Below are 24,964 nucleotides of genomic sequence, written 5' to 3'. Positions count from 1 at the left end.
GTATCCCGAGGACGTTTAAGGCCAAGCTAGGCTCGGGGGTTATGACCCAGTGACGTACTTGTGAGTGGGCAATTTTTTTTCATACCTATACATATTTATAGTTTCCATAAATGCGTATTTACTTCACTTTTGCGCTTATTTTTCCAAGTATCGTTCTTGTGATATTAATTGCGATAAATACTGCTGTATGATTGGGATATTACTGTCATGGCATTCATACAGATTTGTACATGCTCATCTTGCTGCACCCCGATGTTAGTATTCGCCCTAGGGCCAGGGCCAGTCCTTCACGTGTATGTTCACATCGCACCATTCGTTCGCCTTGGATCCAAGTTAGGTGCCAGTCCTGTCGGGTAGATTGCATTAGTCAATCCGACTTGTATGTGATGTGTTTATGCACCAGTCTTCACATGATCGTAGTACTAGAGCATATTGAATACACCCAGTCCTGTTCGTGTCAGAAATTATCTGTTCGAACTCGTGTGTTAGTTTAGATGGATGAGCACTTAGTTATACTTGATTATCACATGATTATATTATTGTTGCATTCAATGCATCATGATTTGGCATACTTCTGGTTATAATACTGTTATATTATTGTTGTTTTATTGTTAACATACTTACGTAGTATGTTTTAAGGAAACTATACTTGTTTTACGGTGAGGGGTTAGTATATTCGAAAAAAAAAAGGATTTCGTATAAGCATTGTTTTGCTGACCCACTCAACTTTGTTTTTTTTCCCCTCCAGGACCTAGATAGCTGTACTCTTTGTGGCACTCGAGGAATCTCAGCAGTTCTGACATTCTCTTCTGATTTGACGTACGAACTTAGCACTGTTGTGTAATAAGTGTACTTTAGTTACTTTGACTACTCTTCTGTAATCTCACTGTCTATTTCGCTCTGAATAAGTGTAGTGGGTTCATCCCACGATTGCGTACTCTTTCCCTTTCATTATTTAGTATAATTAGTTCTATTTAGCTTCAATTTCTTTCACTTTCTGCATCACTTACCCTTATGGTTACGTCACCTCACGGTGATGGCCAGCATGCTTTGACCTTTCTGGGTCGGGGTGTGTCATTGAACTTTTACGATGACATAACAACTGTATTCCAAAGCAGTTAAGAAAATAACATATGTAATAACAATTGTGTTTTCAATTATTAGTTTGTAAACAAAAGATATGAACACTGGTTTTAGCATTCATTCTAAATCTTATAAAAATTTGATTATAAGGTGTAGATACCTTGAACTTTTACGATGACAAAACATCAACATTGTTTAGATGTAATAATAGTTGAAAAAAAAACAAAATAAAGATATGAAATAGGTTTTTGATTGAGTTAAATACTTAGGAACAACTTTACTTTTAAACTTGTGAAAGCATCAATGATTAGTGAGGACACGCTTCCATTGACAAAGAAGAAAAACTCTGTAACATTTGCCCATAATGTAATCCTCAACTCTTCTTTTTCTGTGGGAAAAACAAATTTCAAACAAATTGTCAAGAGGCAGTGAAAAATCTATTTAAATTTTTATTAATAGGGTGACGAGTTAATATGATGAGCATTATTTAATTGTTTAATAGCGCACAATTGTTAGCTAACATTTCAAATTTTTGTAATGTCAATATAACAGATGTGCAAAACAATTTACAGTCATAGTAATTACAGAGAAGAAACTACTTGATATTTTCAATAACTATGTTGTACATGTGTGTAATTCTTTGGTTGATTTGTTTCGGTTCCAAATGTTGCACTGCAGTTATACGACCCATGATATCTCGCAATTTAACAGATAAATATAGGTAGATTGTCAAAATCAATTTTACAAAAACATACTAACGTTTTCTAATGTTTGTATATATATATATATATATATATATATGCATTATTATTACCTGTAAGGATGCCAAGTCTGTTGAGGCGAGGATAAAATGTGTTATAGTCTTGCAACAAAATCAGTGTCAAGGGATAGGTGGAAATACACTTGTAATTTTTTTAAAGTAGTTTTTCCAGTGAACACAACCCGTGTGTCATGTGGCACGACTCTGTATTGAGCTCTCATTCGTATGGAAGTCCATGATTTCATAGTAGCTACCAGCTTCAGTTTTTGAAGTTATGATTTCATAATCGATGTTTGCTACAAATGCCTTAACCGCAAGTTGCTTTACATTACTAATGCCAAAAAAGAAAAAAAAAAGGTTACAAATGTAATTAACAAACAAATTAGAATAAAGACTACACCTTCAACAATATAAATAACTGTGTATATATTGAATAGTAACCGTGGATGCATAATAGAAACAGTCAAATTACTTTCACTAATGTTTAAAAAATATTTATACACTTAAAAAAATTAATATAAAAAATGTAATTGTTTGAATATAACCAAAAATGTCAAAAATGAAAGAAATTTGAAACATCACATAAAGCTTGTTTTAAAATATTTGATTTCCATGTTTAGCCTCAATCTGAACACATTGTACTATTTTGCTGAAAAAGTGTGATCTTAGCTTTATTAAACAAAATCATATCTGAAATAAAAAAAATAAAATACTTAATTACACACTTTATTCACCTAAGTAGATTTAAGATTTATTATTCAGTATGTATAAAAGCATCAGAAACAAAAATATTGTGTCCATTGTTAATTATTTCTTGCTATCAACTTTAATTAAAGAGTGATTTCTCATTGTTTCATCAACTAATATACAGTTTAGAGTTGTATCCAGTGTAAAAGATAAAAATAAAAAACAAGAAAATTCTATTTCCACCTTTGCCGAAAATGTATGCAACTTAACTTCTAGATGAATAGTCTTTTTTTCCTTTAAATGAAGAACCCTAATTATAACAGAAGAAACATGATACCAGGTAGAAAGGTTGAAAATTTAGAATTTAGGGTTTTGCTTTGAGAATAATTTAGGGATTTGTTTCGAGTTTAACCACCCTAGTGCTAGCCTAGCAACTCAATCACTTTGCCACCTCCATAGCAAAACTCTATCGAGCCAAGCATGATTGAGATTTCTGTAGCCACAAACTCATCATGTGACACCCGTCCCTAACTTTACGTTTTTATTTATTTTAACCGGGGGAATTGACGAAAATGCCCTAGAGGCAAGGACTTGGACTTCCGTTGACCATCGTTAGAGAAACGTATGACTTATTCTTTTAGCGTATTTAAGTAGTACTCATTGGTACGAACACATAGGCGAAAGCCGTTTGCGAGTCCAGATTATATCAGTACAGTTATGAACGTTTGAAATTGGTTATTTTAAGTTTAGTTTTGATTAAATTGAACTCCCATCTTGTGGGAATATAACCAATTAGTTTTTAAGTGTAGTGGAGGAAAAAGAAATGAGAGGGAGCTACGGGAGAGAGAGGAAGAAACAAGGGACGAATCAGAGAAGGGAAATATGAACCAATCAAAAGGAGGGGAGAGTGACAGCCAACCAGAGGAAGAGAGAGAAAAGGGCTCCAGCCCTTCGCGTCGACCCATACACCTTCGACTACCCGGTTTTCAACCCGGCCAAATTCCGGCCACTTCCACTATCTTTTCAGATGATTTCACCCATCCACTACATGTAACCAAACTCCACGCCCTTCCATCCACCATTTCCGCCCAAGATCGAAGGATTTTAGGTCCAAATTCGTGAAGAACATCACCGGAGGGACCGAGAGTTCTTGACGGCGATCCATCGAATCAAAAGGTCCCAACCACCACCATCACTTCCAAATTACTCCTTGGGGTGCCAGGAACAATCCCCAAACAACTGTAGGAGCAGTGGAGCACCGGAGAAGGAGAATCAAACACACCAATTTCTAGGGTTTCTGACGGGTTTGAGTGAAATTGGAGCCTTTCTAGGGAAAATTGGACTAGGCTGTAGGGATAAACTTTGCTCTGCTCTTTGAGATCTTCATTTCTGGAATTTTTTAGAATTATTAAAAATAGTTGAATTTTCCAGTGATTCGGGGCGACCGACAGCCACCCACTGCGGCGCGTGGCGAGGGGGTCATCGATGCTATTCTTAGGATAAATTAGATGCCTTGAATTCAGTTCTGATAATAGTATGACGCAGGTTAATCGTTAGAACCTAAATTCTCTATAATACGTGATTAGGTCATTATATGAATCGACGATCCGACCGTTGGATGATAGGAGCATATTTATGCGACTTTGTTAACTTACTTCTTTGCATTTACTTAGTTAGTTTCTATTTATAAGAGTGTTTTAAGCTATTTTTGTGTGTTTGTAGGTCCAATTGGCAAATGTGACAAGAAATGGCAATTTGGAGCTGTTTTGGATTTGGAATGGATAGCATGCGCATGGAGCAAGTTGGATGGACATTTTTGAAGTTTAAAAGAGGCTAGGAATGTGCTACAAATCTGGAGAAATTAAATCAAGACTTGGAAGATAAGGAATCAGCTAAAAGGAAGGAAACCTAAACCAACCTTATCTTATCCAACATTATCTTAACCAACAGTATCTAATTCTATCCTATCATTATCCAAACTTACCTTATCTTATCCAGTCCTGTTTTATCTCAACCTTATCTTATCTTATCTTATCATATCCTAATCCTACCTTACCTTATATCTAGCTGCAAGGGGGATTCCTTATCACATTCAACCATTTCTAATCTGATTTAAGGAATCCTAAAATACTACAAACAACTCAATCCTTTTCCACCACAAAGTAGGCCGTGCCCTAGCCCTATAAATACAAGTTATTGCCGCAGTTTTCAGAGAGAAATTCAGAATAAAAAAAAATATAAAGAGTGTTGCAGCTTTGCAAGGAAGGAAGGAGAAGAAGAGCTTTGTGCCGTGACCTGCCATCCAAGGCCGTTGGAGTGCTGGAGCATTCCTGGGTTCTTTCTATCCTTAGTTTTAGTTTAATGTTTAAATTAGATTGGTTTCGTTTAATTGCAAACATGTGGAACTAATTTCGTTTTAGCTAGAGATGAATTCGAAGCCATGATCATATGTTTTATATAAATTGATTACATCCAGTTATTGTTTCATAAACCATGAATGTGATTTACTTATCTATTTTATAGAGAACTTATTCTTGTATGTTGATTAAGGACACGTACTTAGTTTGCATGCAAGGATTTGATGCTAGAATATAAGGGAATTTCACCTCATCGTTATGAACTTAGATTTGCAAGTAGTAAAAGTCACTAGTCATGATTGAGTTAAGTAAATTTCTGACAGGAGTATCATGCAGTTCATAATTACGAATGCTTTGTCAATGCTTATGATTTTCACATAACTTAATGATCTTTGATAAGTATCTCTATCATGCAGTTCATATAGGGAACTTGATAAGAATAATTTGGTGAAGGGATAATAATGAGATTTATGTGGGATTTCTAGTGACTAGCATGCATATACAATTCTAAATTTATATACATAAGCAATGGAAGCATATTATCACATATTATCAAAGCTATAGTCATGCAAATCCCCTTCAAGAAGCATAGGTTCATATATGATGCATCAAACAAAATATTTAAGAACAAAGTGAAGGTTGAGTTTTATACCTCTTGATCTAGACCTTAGACCAAGGATGGACCACCTCCAAGCTCTTTGTTCTTGGAACTCCTTGAGTCTAGCCTTCCTCCTTACTTCCTCCACCTTGATAGATTTTGAACTCCCGAACTTTTCTTTAAGTCCTAAACGATCTTTCATCATTTCTATGATTTCTTTAGATTTTCTAATTAATCATAACACTTAATTAATCCAATTAATTAATTCCATCATCTTTTAGTTGTCTCACGACAAGAGTGTATCGGTGTACACTTGTTTTAGGTTCTAATTAGCAAGGCAGTGAAGTGATTGGCACCAATCCAATTGATTAGTACTAATCCAATCACTTAGTGAATTAAAACTTACTTTTAATTCTCCTTCTTCTTTGATGACTACTTATTTAATCATCTAGAAGAACTCACAAGCCATGAGTGACATCTAATCATATATCATGGCTACCCAAGCTAATGTAGAATTTGTTCGGAGAACCTATTTAGTTGGAATTACAATGTAATTTGATTCTTCTTTAATACAATACTCACAATCACATTACTAGGGTATGGATACTTAATGTCAAACCCCTAATGTGATTATACCATGTTATATGATTCTATTGAGTTGTATAGGAACGCCTTCCATCATTACGCTCGATACTTCAGCCGAAGATTCCCGAATCATACCCAAGGTATTAAATATCGATGATATCGGAAATATCGGTAGTCCAAAAACACGGAAATGTCGATGGAAATATCGGGATATTATCGATATCGATAAAAATAATATGGAAACCACGGAAATTGTAAGAAAAACTTGGAAATTTTTATTTAAACTTTGCAGGATGTTTATTTAGTCAATTATCTATTAGTTTATCACAAAACAATGGAAGGAAATGCATTGCATGATGGATTTAACTGATTTAAGTTGATTATATAGCGAGCTGGCAAATTTTTCACTCTTTGAGGTTCAAATTCTTCACTCTTTCCCTGAAATTATATATTTTCACTCTTTCCCTGAAATTGAGTCCTTTTTCCTAATCTAATCTGGACCCCCAGATTAATTTATATTTTCACTTTTTCCCTGAAATTATATAAATTGTGCAATTGAGTCCTTTATCCTAATCTAATCTGGACCCTCCATCTTGATTCTCACTCTCCGTCACGCTGCCAGGTGGCAGCCCACTAACCCTCACCCTATCTCTCTCTCTCTTTTCCCGAGTCTCTCTTGGACCCCTCACTATCTCTCAGTTCTCAACTCTATCTCTCTCTCGAACTCTCGTTCTCTCACTCTATTTCCCCGATCGTACCCATACCTAGGCACACCCAAATTCGTCCACCCCGATGCCAGCGCAGCATCTCCACCACCCTCCTGAACTCTCCCTCCCTCTCCTCCGTCTCTGGGAAGCACATCGACGCGCAGAGGACTCCATTTCCCCGATCGCACCCACACCCAGGCACACCCAAATTCGTCCACCCCGATGCCAGTGCAACATCTCCACCACCCTCATGAACTCTCCCTTCCTCTCCTCCGTCTCTGGGAAGCACGGCGACGCGCAGAGGAACCCCAATGACCCCAAGGACACCCAACCCATATTCCGGCAACCTCCAGAGAAAGGGGATTGCTCATTTTGATAGGTCTGAGCATGGATTGTAGAGAGGGGCGCAAATCTTGGCAGTTGCGACGACGGAGCCTCGGTTGCCATTGCGACGACGGAGCCTCGGCGATATTATCCTTAATATCGATAATATCGCGATATTATCGATAATATCACGATATTTTGACGAAAACCCGTTGGATACCTATTAAAATATCGGTAACGTGAAAAATCGATAATATAGGCAAAATATCGCCGATAGTATCGGCATTTCGGACATTGATCATACCTAAGAGTATTATTCCTCTCATAACGAGAATTAGAGATCCCTTGTTGATCATTCACATGCCTCTGAGAATAAATCACTAACCCCAACAATGTATAGAACACATTTAAGATGAGATGTGGTCACGTCTCATTATCAAATGATCAGCAACGTATCCCCAAGACAACTATGATGTCTCAGGTCAAAGGATTTCTTACATTATTCCAACCAATAGAGTTACCTGCTTGACATGTGAGTAAACCTCCATGCAAGTACTCTCATTTGATTGTGTTTAGAGAACTCATTCCTTTAATGAGCACCTACATACTTGTCTTAGTGTCACTACACGAATGGCATGAGACTTTCCATCCTTCTATTTGAAGGGGACATAGTATGTATTGGTCTATGTATTGTCAGTATCCCTCTGACAATCCTATGACCAGGAACCTTTTGGACATTACGGTTATGTGAAGAAGGTCTCTGCAGTCTAACATCATTAGATTACTTCTTCCATCGATCCATTGTCCATGGATTTACTATTTAGGACGTATATTGTTTATTGAGATAATCCTAATGAGTGACTTTGCATTTTGCTGTATTAGAGTCATCTATACATACAGACATTATCCTGAAAGGTTTCTTCCAAAGATTGACTTTCAGGGCATATCACAAACATTTGGTTGCATCACTAAGTCCAATTCAATGAATTTAGAAAAATCTGAGAGTTAATTTGTGATTTTCACGATTAATTTGGGGCATTGTCATTCATGGTTTATAGGAATAATAACTGGAAATCGATTTGTATGCATATATGTCATGTGTGGAGAAGGACCCTCTAGCTAGCCTTTCACCCATTAAGTTACCTTAGTTTCGTATCACCCTCACTTTGTTTCTGCAACCTACTCAGTTTTAGTTTAAAATTCGTCCAAACAAATCCCCTTTTAGTATTTCATGTCAATTTACTTCAATTTTCATCCAAAACACCCCTTAGTGCTTAGTTTTGTGTATTTGAGTCTAGTTTTTAGTTTTTGAGTCAAGTTAGTGTAGATTAGCATCTATCCTAATCCCCGGCCTAGAACGATCCCTTCTTGCTCATACTACAGCTATCTAAAAAGGGTTTAATTTGTGTGTTAGTTTTTATCACATCATTGTATCGTCATCAAACTTTAATAGGTTATTGATCATAATATTTGAGGATTATAGGAACTTACGGATCGGGAATCCGAAGCACGGATCTTTCCTAATTTGATTTGTAAGTTCGTAAAATAAAACTTTAACCGTCACTTGGTTTTGGCAATTGGGGAGGATCGGATAGTTAGATCGTCCCGAAACTTTAGGATATTGTTCTAGAATTATAATGTGGCATTTGGAAGTAATGGATCAGAAATCTGTGATGCGGATCCTCCGGATCGAATTACGTAGGTATGTGTTTTACGTAAATTATGTGTTCTATTGTTATAAACCCTTAGACGTGATTTGATAATTGTTCTAGGCAACGATGGTTCGTGATGTCTTGATATTCGCGCTAGGGAGTCGTAGCGCGAACCTCAGGTGAGTGGGTTTTTTCCTTTTATTATATATATATATATATAATTGATAATTCTACAAACGCTTTTAATTTGATTTATGCATATGTAAACCATGTCATACATATATTTATATAGTCTAAGATACTAAGATACTATGATATTGTTGAGTGTTAGATTGCATTATGGCATATCTATATGCATATTACCTACATATAATGACTGTGAATGCTTTGACGTACTAAGTTGAACTACGAATGGCTTGATCCCGTTTGAGGGTATGTAGGTAGTCTAACAAGACAGTTAGATGCAGCCATAAAACAATCCAAATTTAACATGATATTTGATTTCTTTAAAGAAAGAAGTTATGATGGTTAACATCATAGAGATTAACCTTGATTTTATTCTGGTCTATCACTGGGTATAGTTCCGATTAAGAATGTTGGGAAGTTAAAGTGGTTATGCCAAATGACGATGCAGATGCTAGGTAAGCTCAGGTGAGTATATTGATGGTAGTGAGAATGATTGTGTTGAGATGTATTTATAGCTCATTGTCCTGCACCTCGGTGTTAATGCTTCGCCCGAGGTAGGGCCTAACCTTCATGTGATCGTTCACCTCCTGCACCACACGCTCACCTTGGATCCAAGGTAGGTGCTAGCCTATTGTACAGATCACATTAGGTGGTTCGGACTCGTAGGTGACTTGCGATACTTCGTACAGCCTTCACGTGATCGTAGCACTTGAGCGTATTTATTTACACCTAGCCTGTCGTACATACCACTTTAGGTGGTTCCGACTCGTGAGCAGGAATTGGTAGATGAGCTATATAAGTGACTCCGACTTATGTGCTAGCATTGATTGATGAGATATGGGTAAGTCGTACAGGTCACTATAGGTGACTCCGACTTATATGCTAGCATTAATTGATGAGATATGGGTAAGTCGTACATGTCACTATAGGTGACTCCGACTTATGTGCTAGCATTGATTGATGAGATATGGGTAAGTCGTACAGGTCACTACAGATGACTCTGACTTATGTGCTAGCATTGATTGATGAGATATGGGTAAGTCATACATGTCACTACAAGTGACTCCGACTTATGTGCTAGCATTGATTGATGAGTTATGGGTGCAGTCATACAGGTCACATTAGGTGACTCCGACTTGCGTGCTAATATAGATTATTGAGTAAATGATTATTTATATTGTTGATGAGATGATGTGTCGTGGTATATTTATGGAATTACTGTTGATATACTTTTGAGTTCACATAGATACGTGGTATGATTTTCTAGAAACTATACAGGTGTTGCAGCGAGGGGTTATAATGTTTTAGAAGGTTTCTATTAAAATTTTATTTCCAGGGCCATTCACCCTTGTTTTGTTTTCACCCTCTAGGTTTATTAGTTAAGTTTTCTTATTGACGAGGATTCGTGGCAAATCGTAGTATTGGAGATTTCTTTCGATGATATGATTCTCAACCCACTATACTGTACTTACTTATGCTCTAACGTCCTGTGTGTAGTGGGTTCATTCACTCTCACCAGCGCACTCTAGTTCTTAGGCACTCTTAGGTTTAAATTTATTCACATTTTTCCATACCATCACACCTTATGGCTTCGTCACCTTCCAGGTGTTGGCCAACACAGTTCGATTCGGAGTCCTAGTGGACATCCTGGGTTAGGGTGTGTCAGTTTAGTATCAGAGCATAAGTTTGGGCAGTATTGCGTCCATCACACGCGTGAAGTAAGTATTCTTGGTTCTTGTGTCTAATGTTCGAATCTTGCCACCTTGTCGAATACAGAAAAATATGCTAGATTTTCCTAAGTTTTAGACAGTTATGTTGTCTTCACGACATTTTAGAAGATCATTTTGGCAATGTCCTTAGAATTAAAACAAAGATTTTCCTTGTGGAGGAAAGGTGTAGATTTGAGGCAAGTTGATAGCCTAAGTTAATGTATTGATAACCGTGTATCAACAGAGATTTTACCAAATAATTCTATCATTATTCTTCCGCCATTAGTATTGATCATTTTGAGATTGGAAATCTCAGCTAGTCTTGATTTCTTGGTAGCATTTCACGGAAGATCATCTGAGGGATAATTACTTTTGGTCCCTGTTAACACTAATATCTTCAAACGTACTTGTGTTCATGTTGGATCTTCAGGAGGTTAGTAGAAATCCCTGAAGTAGAAAGTATTATCCCTAAAATGTTTTGAATATCGAGAAAACTGTGAAGACCTTTTAGTCCGTGGTGTAGATGGGGGTTAGTAGCTTAGCACATTTCAGGGAGGTATACCTTTGGCATCCTTTCTCGAAATTTTACTTGGAAAACTTTTCGGTAACAGACGCTATTCTCATTAATTTTTAAAGGAGTTGAGATTCTTGTTGTTGTTGAAGTTGGACTTGGATTATGAAGATCTAATTTATTTTCAATAAACATATTCCTTGAATTTCGCATAGGTCTGATACTCAGTGTATAATGGCTTGAGATTCCACCGTGGTCATAGTTGTACGAAGATCAAGCTTTGCTCTGAATTTCTCTAGAACTTTGACAATCCTCACAAAGGGTGTGAATTACGAAATGTTTTTGGCTTTGTCAAAAATTTTAAGCAGTTCTTAACTATTTGTGAGCTTAGACCTATTTTCATTATGGCTAAGAACTAGTCAACTTGACTGTGATGATTAATCAAACAATCATAAACAGTGACTTTTATTTATGCATTTTCACCTTCCTTCGCTTGTTGTTTCTCACTATAAATTGGAAACATGCCCGAACTTTACAATGAAAGTCGTATTCAGGTAGTCGGCTGATTACATCACCATCTTATTGTAATTCTTTGACATTACATCGCACTCTAGTAGTTCTTTTCAATGTTGTGTGTTTGTCTCAACGCATCTTTTCACTACTTCACTCAGAAACTTTTGTTCTTGTGTATGTGGACTTTGAAACACTTCTAGAAAATTGGTTTGGTGCACTTGGGAAAGGTCCGACAGCGCAGTCGAGATGAGAATAGGACGATCTTTACACTTCTAGCGAAAAGGTGTGCACTCTCTTGGGGTTTTCAAGTTGATCACTTGCTAGTCCTTCTTTCTACCAACAACTAACTTGTTTGACTAGAAATCTGCAACTAAGCAAAAATGGAGATGTGGTTTGAACACTACAATAGCTCCCAAGAGTTACTGTTTGTTGGGAAATGTGATTTTCTCGTTGTCTGTTTGCTTAGTTCAAGTTTTTGGGTTAATATTAACATGGTAGCCATTTTCCCTTGAATCTCAAGGTATAGTTTTCAAATAGATTCGTTTAGGCAAACAGAAACCTGACCAGATTATCATCTGGACAAGTGTATTTTGTAATTCCCCGTGCTATGTGTCTTATTTCCAAGTGTTTTGGGAAGCCTTCTTAAAGGCCACGTGCAGTAAGTTGTCGTTGACTACATTAACCCCTCAGACTAATGGCTAGTCTGTGCGATTTACCCGGGCCTTCATGGTGGGTTACATTTATTTATTACTCTATGATTGTAGCATGATCGTATATGACATTTATCTCTGCTAGAAATGCTTGTAACTACGGTTACAAAATTTTTGGTCCTTGTTGTGACATTATTGAGATTTGGGAATGGAGATTCTTTGCTTAGCACTTGTTGACAGAGGAGTTTTACGAACAAGTGTTCAATTGTGAGAGTTCACAATATAGAATTGTTTTATTACTATTGTTACCCAAGGAGGGTAGTGCGTGAGCACGATCGAGACTTTGATTATACATTGTTATATATTTCCCAATGGGGGCATGATTGTAATATTGCACCCTCAGAAATTTTTTACTTGCTTGTCATGTCATGCAAACAGTGAGTTGTTGATATCGCGGGCTGCAGACCGTAAGATCAATAACCTATTTGTTGGATTTGTTAAGTAAGTAAATAGTTAGATCTTTTACAATAGTGTACTTATTGTAGTATTCGTTGCTTCCACCTGTTTATTACTTGGGCTCGACCCAAGGATGCTATGTACTTACTTTTGAGTACGCAACTTTCGATTGCGTAGTTGAAAATGCTATTTTCAGTTCTAAGTATCAATACAACTAGGGGTGTGCTATCCACACACCCATTTTTACTTCTCACACACCCCTTGTTAATTTCTGTCCGTTGATCTTCTTTAATTCATCCGATCCGACGGCCGAAAACCAAAAAGGTGTGAGAGAAGTAAAAAAGGGTGTGTGGATATCACACCCCATACAACTATTCTAACCTTATGTTGCTATTTATATATATATATATATATTTTTTTTTTTTGACATGATGTTAGTACATATAAATATTTTTGGCACTTTGTTTTTGAGAAAACTATTATATTATAGGATGGTACTGAAGAAGAAAGAGAGTGAGTTAGAGGCAGAAATAATGCACTCTAAGTTGCAACGGAGCGGCATTTCCCTTTTGATGTAACCGCTCTCACTTAATTTCTTCGTTACGTACATATATTTTATTCTTCCTATCTTCGAAGTTTGTGAAGCAAATGATTTTAAATTTTAGGGAGGAAATTTTCTTAAGGAGGGTAGATTGTGACAACCCGTCCCTAACTTTACATTTTTATTTATTTTAATCGAGGGATTTAACGAAAATGCCCTAGAGGCAAGGACTTGGACTTCTGTTGACCATCGTTAGAGAAACGTATGACTTTTTCTTTTAGTGTATTTAAGTAGGACTCGTTGGTATGAACACATAGGCGAAAGTCGTTTACGAGTCCAAATTATATCGGTACAGTTACGAACTTTTGAAATTGGTTATTTTAAGTTTAGTTTTGATTAAATTGAACTCCCATCTTGTGGGAATATAACCAATCAGTTTTTAAGTTTAGTAGAGGAAAAAGAAATGAGGGGGAGCTGCGAGAGAGAGAGGAAGAAATAGGGGACAAATCAGAGAAGGGAAAGATGGACTAATCAAAAGGGAGGGGAGAGTGACAGCCAACTAGGGGAAGAGAGAGAGAAGGGAGGCTCCAGCCCTTCGCGTCGACCCATACACCTTCAACGACCCGATTTTCAACCCGGCCAAATTCCGGCCACTTCCACTATTTTTCAGGTGATTTCACCCATCCACTACCTATAACCAAACTCCACGACCTTCCATCTACCATTTCCGCCCAAGATCGAAGGATTTTAGGTCCATATCCGTGAAAAACATCACCGGAGGGACCGAGAGTTCTTGGCGGCGATCCATCGAATCTGAAGGTCCCAAACACCACCATCACTTCCAAATCACTCCTTGGGGTGCCAGGAACAAGCCCCAAACAACTGTAAGAGCGGCGGAGCACCAGAGAAGGTGAATCGAACGCACCTATTTCTAGGGTTTCCGACGGGTTTGAGTGAAATTGGAGTCTTTCTAGGCTAAATTGGACTTGGATGTAGGTATAAACTTTGCTCTACTCTTTGAGATCTTCATTTCTGGAATTTTTTAGAATTTTTAAAAATAGTTGAATTTTCCGGTGAGTCGGGAAGGCCAACCGCCACCCACGGCGACGAGTGGCCAGGGGGTCATCGATGCTATTCTTAGGCTAAATTAGATGCCTTGAATTCAGTTCTGACAATAGTATGACGCAGGTTGATCGTTAGAACCTAAATTCTCTACAATACGTGATTAGGTCATTATATGAAACAACGATTCGACCATTGGATCGTCATCAAACTTTAATAGGTTATTGTTCGTAATATTTGAGGATTATAGGAACTTACAGATCAGGAATCCGATGCACGGATCTTTCTAAATTTGATTTGTAAGTTCGTAAAATAAAACATTAACCGCCACTTGGTTTTGGCAATTAGCGAAGATCCGACCGTGGGATCGTCTCGAAACTTTAGGATATTGTTCTAGAATTATAATGTGGATCTTTGGAAATAACGGATCGGAAATCCGTGATGCGGATCCTCCGGATCGAATTACGTAGGGATGTGTTTTAAGTAAATTATGTGTTCTATTGTTATAAACTCGGAGACGTGATTTGATAATTGTTCTAGGCGACGATGGTTTGTGATGTCTTGATATTCGCACTAGGGAGTCGTAGCGCGAACCTCAGGTAAGTGGGTCTTTTCCTTTTATCGTGTGTGTATATATATATATATATATATATATATATAATTCTGCATACGCTTTTAATTTGATTTATGCATATATGTGTCATACATATATTTATATAGTCTAAGATACTATGATATGGTTGACTATTAGATTCCATTATGTCATATCTATATGCATATTACCTACATATAATGACTGTGAATGCTTTGACATACTAAGTTGAACTACGAATGGCTTGATCCCGTTTGAGGGTACGTAGGCAGTTTAACAAGACAGTTAGATGCAGCCATAAAACAATCCAAATTTAACATGATACTTGATTTCTTTAAAGAAAGAAGTTATGATGGTTAATAGCGTAGAGATTAACCTTGATTTTATTCTGGTCTATCACTGGGTATAGTTTCGATTAAGAATGTTGGGACGTTAAAGTGATTATGCTAAATTACGCTGCGGACGCCAGGTAAGCTCAGGTGAGTATATTGATGGTAGTGAGAATGATTGTGTTGAGATATATTTATAGCTCATTGTCCTGCACCCCGGTGTTAGTGCTCTACCCGAGGCAGTGCTTAGCCTTCACGTGATCGTTCACCTCTCGCACCACACGCTCACCTTGGATCCAAGGTCGGTGCTAGCTTGTGGTACAGACCACATTAGGTGGTTCCGACTCATAGATGACTTGCGATACTTCGCACAACCTTTACGTGATCATAGTACTTGAGCGTATTTATTTACACTTAGCCTGTCGTACAAACCACTTTAGGTGGTTTCGACTTGTGAGCAGGAATTGGTAGATGAACGATATAAGTGACTCCGACTTATGTGATAGCATTTATTGATGAGATATGGGTAAGTCGTACAGGTCACTATAAGTGACTCCGACGTATGTGCTAGCATTGATTTATGAGATATGGGTAAGTCGTACAGGTCACTATAGGTAACTCCGACTTATGTGCTAGCATTGATTTATGAGATATGGGTAAGTCGTACATGATATTATAGGTGACTTCGACTTATGTGCTAGCATTGATTGATTAGATGTGGGTAAGTTGTACAGGTCACTATAGGTGACTCCGACTTATGTGCTAGCATTGATTGATGAGATATGGGTAAGTTGTACAGGTCACTACAGGTGACTATGACTTACGTGCTAGCATTGATTAATGAGATATGGGTAAGTCGTACATGTCACTATAGGTAACTCCGACTTATGTGCTAGCATTGATTGATGAGATATGGGTAAGTCGTACAGGTCACTATAGGTTACTCTGACTTATGTGCTAACATTGATTGATGAGATATAGGTAAGTCGTACAGGTCACTATAGGTAACTTCGACTTATGTGCTGGGATTGATTGATGAGTTATAGGTGCAGTCGTATAGGTCACATTAGGTGACTCCGACTTGCGTGCTAATATAGATTATTGAGTAAATGATTATTTATATTGTTGATGAGATGCTGTGTCGTGGTATATTTATGGAATTACTGTTGATATACTTTTGATTTCACATAGATACGTGGTATGATTTTCTATAAACTATACAGGTGTTGCACCGAGGGGTTATAACGTTTTAGAAGGTTTCTATTAAAATTTTATTTCCAGGACCACTAACCCTTATTTTTCTTTCACCCTCCAGTTTTATTAGTTGAGCTTTCTTATCGACGAGGATTCGTGGCAATCGTAGTATTGGAGATTTCTTTTGATGGTATGATTCTCAACCCACTCTACTATACTTACTTATGCTCTAACGTTACGTGTGAAGTGGGTTCATTCCCTCTCACCAGCGCACTCTGGTTCTTAGGCACTCTTAGGTTTAAATTTATTCACATTTTTCCATATCATCACACCTTATAGCTTCGTCACCTTCCAGGTGTCGGCCAGCACATCTTAAGCAGGTTATTATAGACGGTTTGTTAAAGATTTCTCAACCATAGCATTACCACTGACGAGGTTGACTAAAAAAGATGTTAAATTTGAGTGGGATGATAATTGTGAGCAGAGTTTCCAACAACTAAAGTATTGTCTCACTCACACACTTGTTTTGGCGCTTCCAGACTACAGTGGTAATGTTGAGATTTACAGTGATGCTTCTTTGCATGGTCTGGGTTGTGTGTTGATGCAACATGGTAGGGTGATTGCTTATGCTTCGCGATAGTTGAAACCTCATGAGATGAATTATCCTACTCATGATCTTGAGTTAGCAGCCATTGTATTTGCCTTGAAGATTTGGAGACATTATCTTTATGGAGAAATATGTAAGATTTTCACGGATCCTAAAAGTCTTTAGTATCTTTTCACTCAGAGAGATCTTAATCTTCGCCAGCGGAGGTGGATAAAATTGCTCAGCGATTATGATTGCACAATTGAGTATCACCCTAGTCGTGCAAATGTGGTGGCAGACGGGCTTAGTAGGAAATTTCAAGGCAGACTTAATGCCTTATATGCTTGTTGTGTTCCCCTTCTCACGTATTTGAGATCCACTGGAGTGAAGTTAGGAGTGGAAAATCGGGAAGAAGCTTTACTTGCTATTTTTAGGTCAAACCATTTTAATTGATCGTGTGCTCTTGAGTTATCTAAGGTGCATGATGTTTTTCATGTTTCTATGCTTCGCCATTATGTCTCTGATCCATCACACGTGATACCTCCTCAACCACTGGAAATTAATCTTCATTTGACTTATGACGAGGAGCCAATGACGATTTTGGATTGGAAGGATAAGGTTCTGAGGAATAAAACTGTGCGTTTAGTGAAAGTTTTACGGAGGAACCATTCAGTAGAGGAAGCAACCTGAGAGACGGATGATCGTATGATAGATATGTATCCACGCCTGTTTTATGGATATTAATGGTTTGTTATATTATTGTACGAAATTTTGGGGATGAAATTTCCTTAAGGGGTAGGTTGTGACGACCCGTCCCGAATTAAAATATATCTTGTCTTCGAAAATGTGGAAATGACGATTTTACCCTTGAAATGATGTGTTGTGAATGTATAAGTGAGCTAAGAAAATGGACTAATTACTTCACTTCCTATTTCCTTGGATCCAATTGGAAATGGGATTGTTTTGGATTAATTTTAGCCCTAAACTTGGTAGCCCAATTAGGACTTAACATTTTTTTATATACACCCAATCCGGACCACATGCACACATGTACACGCACGTATATACCTTCACCCTCTCTCTCGATCCTTCCCTCGTCCGTACATCCATACACTTGACCAGCTTCATCCTACACAGATCGAGTTAGTGGAAGCCATTTTTGAATTCCTTGCAAGTCCAGGAACACAGTCATACCATTAGTTTAAAGAAAGGACCTTAGGAACTCGGGAACTTAGGAACTAATGAGCTCCGGCTAGGTGCTCTGCTACTCCGACGTGATCGTGGGCGTTTCACGGAGTTTTAAAGCTCAAGGGAGTCTTAAAACAACTTAACAAAGATCATAAAGAAGTTTTGGAAGGTTTTGGACGTCGGAATAAGTTAGTTCCTCAAGTTGCAATTTTGACCGGACTATCGAGGAATTCTCCGACTATTTTTCGTGAGTTTTAGGACTTCAAAGTGGCAAGAACGTGTTTTACTCATTTAAGGCTTCATTTTGGTATAAATTTCATGAAATTTGGTTGAAAAATGAAGAAGATATTAAGGTTTAAAGATTTTCCAGTTTCCGGTGACACAGACGGTGGGCGGCGACGGAATCCGATGAACCACCGGAGAAGAAGGCGAATATAACATCAATTTTGACGAAATATACCTAACGGCGTCAAGTATATTTAACGAAATATTCTATTATTTAGTGGAATATTCTTTAACGGCGTTAAAGATTCCGTCCTTGTGCCAGTCACGTGTCTGCACGTAGCTGACGCGTGAGGGCGTGTGAGACATCAGAAATTTTTTCTGAAAGTATGGGAATGTTCGTGGTGTTGAGAAGGCCACAATGGTATATTCAAACACCTCAGTTGAGCAACGTATGAGAAGTTATTACATAGTTTTGGTTATGTGCTTAAATTAACGTTAAAATAGTTGTTTCACATATAGGTGAGATGTTTCCGGAGGACGAGCGCAGTCAGGCAAGACACGGGGGCTACGACCCTACCACGTACCAGTGAGTGGGCTTTTGATTTTATATATATACATATATATGCTTTACATTTTAGAATATGCATTAGTATAGTTATGCATATTGTTACGTGATGCTGCGAACGCTTAGGTAAGCTTCAGGTGAGTATATATTGATGGTAGTGATTGTAATGTGTATGATTATGCTGAGATGCATTTAGAGCTCATAAACCTACACCCCAGTGTTAGTGCTCCCACCCGTGGCCAGAGCACAGTCCTTCACGTGATGTTCACCTCCCGCACCGCACGCTCACCTTGGATCCAAGTTTGGTGCACAACCCTGTCGTACAGACCTGATAGGAGCATATTTATGCGACTTAGTTAGCTTGTTTTCTTGCATTTTCATAGCTAGTTTCTACTTATTGTAGTGTTTTAATCTATTTTCGTGTGTTTGTAGGTCTAAATGACAAAGTTGGCAAGAAAGTGCAATTTGGAGCATTTTAGAGCAGTTTTGGGCCAAGAATGGATATCACATGCTTGGAGCACTTTGGATGGACGTTTTTGAAGTTCAAAAGGCTAGGAATATGCTGAAGAGATGAAGAAAAAAAAGTCAAGACAAAGAAGATAAGGAATCAGCTAAAAAAAAGGAACATTATCCAAAACCAAACTAACCTTATCTTATCTTATCTTATCCTAATCTTATCTTACCTTAATTCCAACTGCAAGGGGGAATCAATTTCATATTAGATCACCTAAAAACATGGTTCTAGAAGCCCTATCACATGTCCTAGATTGGTGCCGCACCTAGCCCTTCTAGAAGTGATGTTTCCTGCAGCAAAGACCAATCATTTTCCTCCCTGGAATATGAAATTGAAGAATCCTTATTCCTTGATGATTTGGAGTCCTAATTCCCCTCCTACACAACCTTGCAGTGCCTTCTATTTTCCCTATAAATATATAGTGCCAAAGCACTCAGAAATCACCCACCTTCCATCACAATTTCGTGCCATACATCCCTCATATACATACATCCCCATTGTGCCGCAGCTGTGCAAGGAAGGAGAAGAATGAACCACCTGGAGCCGTGCTTGCCATTCAAGATGTTGGATTGTTGGAGCGTTTCTAGGTGTATTCTATCTTTGTTTTCAATGTTTAAATTTAATTGTCTTTGTTTAATTGCCAACATGAGGAACTATTTCGTTTTAGTTAGAGGTGAATTCAAAGCCATAAACATGTATGTGATATGAATTGATTACATCCAGTTATGATTCCATGAATTGTGAATGCAATTTACTTATCTGTTTGATTGATAACTTATTCTTGTGTGTTGATTAAGGGTGCACATTTAGTTTGCTTGCAGGGATTTAATGCTAGAATATAAGGGAATTTCACCTAATCGTTATGAACTTATATTCACAAGTAGTAAAAGTCACTAGTCATGATTGTGTTAAGTGAATTCTTGGCAGGAGTATCATGCAATTCATAGTTACGAATGCCTTGTCAATGCTTATGATTTTCATAGAACTTAATGATCTTTGATATGTATCTCTATTATGCAGTTCATGTAGGGAACTTGATAAGAATAATTTGGTTGCGTCGCTGAGTCTAATTCAATGAATTTAGGAAAATCTGAAGGTTAATTTGTGCAGTTCACGGTTAACTTAGGGCATTGTCATTCATGGTTTATAGGAAGAATAACTGAAAATTGATTTGTATGCATATGTGTCATGTGTGGAGAAGGACCCTCTAACTAGCCATTCACCCATTAAATCACCAATTTCGTCCAAAGTTATTTAGAGTCTTAAATCTGTTTAGTTTGGGTCTTAAATTCGTCAAAAACCAACTCCCCCATTTATATGTCGTGTCTTTGGGTTAGAATCTGTCCAATTGGTGTTTTATTAGTGTTTTGAAGAGTTCTAGTACTGAGATGTAGCCATGACTGCTTATGTCGAAGCGGCAATAGCATTGGTCAAAGAGTACATGGGATGCACCATCACCCAAATCCCGAGGACAGAAAGTGCATAAGCGGACAACCTTGTAAGGTTAGTATCAACGTCCAAGGGTGATATGATGTGGTAAAAACTAACACACAAATTAAACCCTATTAAGATAGTTGTAGTACGCGTAAGTAGGGATCGTTCTAGGCCGGGGATTAGTTAGGGATGCTAATCAACACAAATTAAACCTAAAAACTGAAAACTAGACTCAAACAACTCAAAACAAGCTAAACTAACTCAAATAACACAAAACTAAATCAAATTGACTCAAAACAAGAACTAGAGGGTGATTTGGACAAAAATTAAACTAAAAAGACTCAAAACAATGAAAAGCAACCAATCTGGACAATTCTAACTAAAAACACGAAATATAAAGGGGGGAGTGGTTTTTAACGAATTTAAGACTAGAACTAAGTACTTGCAGAAACAAACTAAAGGTAATACGAAATTGGATGTTTTTAGGGTTGTAAGGCTAGTTAGAGGGTCATTCTCCACACATGACACACATGCATACAAATCGATTTCTAGTTATTCTTCCTATAAACCATGAATGACAATGCCCCAAATTAATCGTGAGAAGCACAAATTAACTTTCAGATTTTTCTAAATTCATTGAATTGGACTCAGCAACGCAACCAAATTATTCTATCAAGTTCCCTATATGAACAGCATGATAGAGATACATATCAAAGATGATTAAGTTCTATGAAAATCATAAGCATTGACAAGGCATTCATAACTATGAATCGCATGATACTCTTGCCAAGAATTCACTTAACACAATCATGACTAGTGACTTTTACTACTTTTGAATATAAGTTCATAATGATTAGGTGAAATTCCCTTATATCCTAGCATCAAATTCATGCATGCAAACTAAGTAGGCCTCCTTGATCAACACACAAGAACAAGTTATCAATCAAACAAATAAGTAAATTGCATTCACGATTTATGAAATCATAACTGGATGTAATCAATTCATATCACAATGTTCATGGCTTTCAATTCACCTCTAACTAAAACGAAATTAGTTCCACATGTTTGCAATTAAACAAAGACAATTGAAATTAAACATTGAAATCAAATAAGGGTAGAAAGAACTCTGAGACACTCCAGCAATGGCAGATTCGGCTCCTCCTCCCCTTGCAAGCACGGCACACTTTTAATTTTGCTTCTCTGAATTTCTCTCTAAAACCCTCTCTCTAAAATCTCTCTCTAAAATCTCCCTCAAAGCTGCGGCAAAAATAGGTTTATATAGGGTAGGGTTCACGGCACCAATCCTCGGAGGACAAGGATAGGGCACGGCAAACTTCTAGAAGAGAAGGGATTAAATTCGTCAGATTTCTAGGGGAAAAGGGATTAGGTTATTTGCATTGTTTAAGGGCTTCTAGAATCAGATATTAGGTATTCTAATGTGATAAGGAGTCCCCCTTGCAGCTGGAATTAGGTAGGATAAGATTAGGATAGGATAAGATAAGATAAGGTTAGTTTGGATTAGATAAGATAAGGTTGGTTAAGATAATGTTCCTTCCTTTTAGCTGATTCCTTATCTTCTTTGTCTTGACTTTATTTTCTTCATCTCATCAGCATATTCCTAGCCTCTTGAACTTCAAAAATGTCCATCCACCTTGCTCCATGCATGTGCTATCCATTCTTGGCCCAAAACTGCTCCAAATTGCTCCAAATTGCACTTTCTTGCCAACTTTGTCATTTGAACCTGAAAACATACTAAAATAGCTTAAACACTCTAATAAGTATAAACTAGCTATGTAAATGCAAGAAAACAAGCTAACTAAGTCACACAAATATGCTCCTATCATGATATTAAACAATCAATACCTATCAAGCACTTGGATAAACTGAGCATATTGAGACCCAGATGTTCGAATAATAGAGGTTAACGAGATAGACAATTGGATGACTCCACACTCAAATATGTGGTTTATGGGTTTCTTCCAGGTAACTAGTTAGAGTCTTGACGCCTAAGATTCCAAGTGGCTAGGTACACGATTATCAATAGAAAACTCTACAAAAAGGAGTCTGTGCTCTATCTATGGTGCATAACACTTGATAAAGGGGACAATGTCCTCAAAAAATCATGATGGAGTTTTGTGGCGACCACTCAGTAGCCGAACGCTCAGAGCCAAGGCTGTCAGATTAGAGTACTTTTATCCTACTATGAAAGCATATGCAACACAAATAGTATAAAGTTGTCAACCATGCCCATATTATGTAGATTCGAAGAAAAGACCGCCTAAATTAAAAGAAGGGAGCTTCTTGAGAATGGTTGTTTATACCCTAGAAACTCTCGATCTTGACTATTGAAAAAAGAAGTGATAAAACCACAATATGCTGACATGGGGCAGACCACTTGCATCAATTTGAAACACATAACTAGTTACTTGCTTACCAAGCCATCCTAACAAGCTCTTCCATAAAGTACTTTACATTTGTAAGGAGCTTATCTCATTCTTATTTGTCAACTATAAGATTGACTTCACATCCCACGACATCACTCCTACCCACTATGCATTCAATGCAACGCTTTAATTTCTTCCCATCAGAAAGCCAACACATGCTATGCATGCACTAGAATGCCAGACCGCCTCATTTTCCATCATGCAAGGAGTTGGACGTTTAGAAGCATTTTGTATAATCGGGTGCTGGGCGCTTTGAACATGAAGGAAACCAGAGAGCTAAGCACTACCAAAAGAAAAAAGAAAAAAAAAAGAAACAACAACTTTACATTATTCTAAATAAGGCCCCGATCGGCAGTGACAACTCTATGCCCAAGAAGAAACCCTTGAACAATGAGTTGGGGGAATTGTAAATGGAAGGTGCTTTTAGACTCATTAAAATAATGGATAGTTGTCTAAACCTCAAAGATGGGCCTTGAGGGACTCCACAAAGTGATGAAAGATAAAGAAACAGGGCTCTTGCACCAAGAGATTTAGTAAACAGAGCACTACTTCAATTGAAAAATAACTACAGTCACTGATGACCACCCAAGGCCCTGGATTGTCTACTGACAAAAAGGAACGAGCACTAAGCTTAAAATACTTTTGCAACTGCTCAAGCCAGTTGGTAAGCCTGACAACTTTAGAGCGCGAAGCTCTAAAGACAGGTTTATCCAAACATCAACTCCAAGCCACATGTGGACCACCAATGAAGAAGAAAGTCTATGAAACGACACTTGTCAGACCTAGCAATTGGCTTAAGTGCTTTCCAACCACCCTCTAACGAGCGCTGCACTTGAAAGGTATCGACTTGGAAAACCAAGCAAGTAGCCTTGCAATGATATCACTTTTTTTCACGTATTGCTCAGATAGTGGAGAAGTCGCTTGTAGACCAATGTGAAGCCCATTTATTAATGGGGCGGTGAGAGAATTAAAAGCCCAAGACTTTTCTGGCGCAATCAGGGCCTATGTAATGGAGATGAGTACTCCTTATAAGGGGTCTGATCCACAAGAATAGAATTGAATAACACTATCCTTGAGAGCTACTGTAGTTAAAAACAAATATATATCTGATTTTCTAGTGGATCAGTGCCTCCGTTAGGAATAACCTACAATCTTAGATCATGATAAGGATTCGCAAGCGAGCAACCCATTTTCAAGGGTTGACCATACTAGTCCTTTGTTGATCTCTCAATTTTGAACGTTAACAATCTACACTAAAGGAAGGGGAATAGTTTAAACCTAGAACGCATTGGGTTGAAGAGCAAAGCCTTAACCACCAAAGCAATCCATCACTTACCTTGCTAATCGAACATGTAGATTTCTGTGTGTATCACACATTATATATTTGTTGCATGGCAAAGCAAGCACAGTTTTTGGTTGGCAATTGTTGAATGGTTTTATATCATATATATCTAGAAAATGTTTTGAGCGGAGGGTTGTATACAGATGACCTTAGGATTCGATATCAGGATC

At 37.7% G+C, this 24,964-nt stretch overlaps 1 long non-coding RNA gene across 1 annotated transcript in view; it reads right to left on the bottom strand.

Annotated features, from left to right (window-relative positions):
- The window catches only part of LOC139189297 (uncharacterized), a 69,344-nt gene that overhangs the window by 7,572 nt on the left and 36,808 nt on the right, over nt 1-24,964 (bottom strand). The window lies entirely within an intron of this gene.

The sequence above is a fragment of the Malus domestica genome, chromosome 11 (assembly GCF_042453785.1).
Source record: "Malus domestica chromosome 11, GDT2T_hap1".
In the NCBI taxonomy this organism is placed as follows: domain Eukaryota; kingdom Viridiplantae; phylum Streptophyta; class Magnoliopsida; order Rosales; family Rosaceae; genus Malus; species Malus domestica.
Note: the sequence above shows the minus strand (reverse complement) of the source record. Positions and strands in the feature narration are given on the sequence as shown.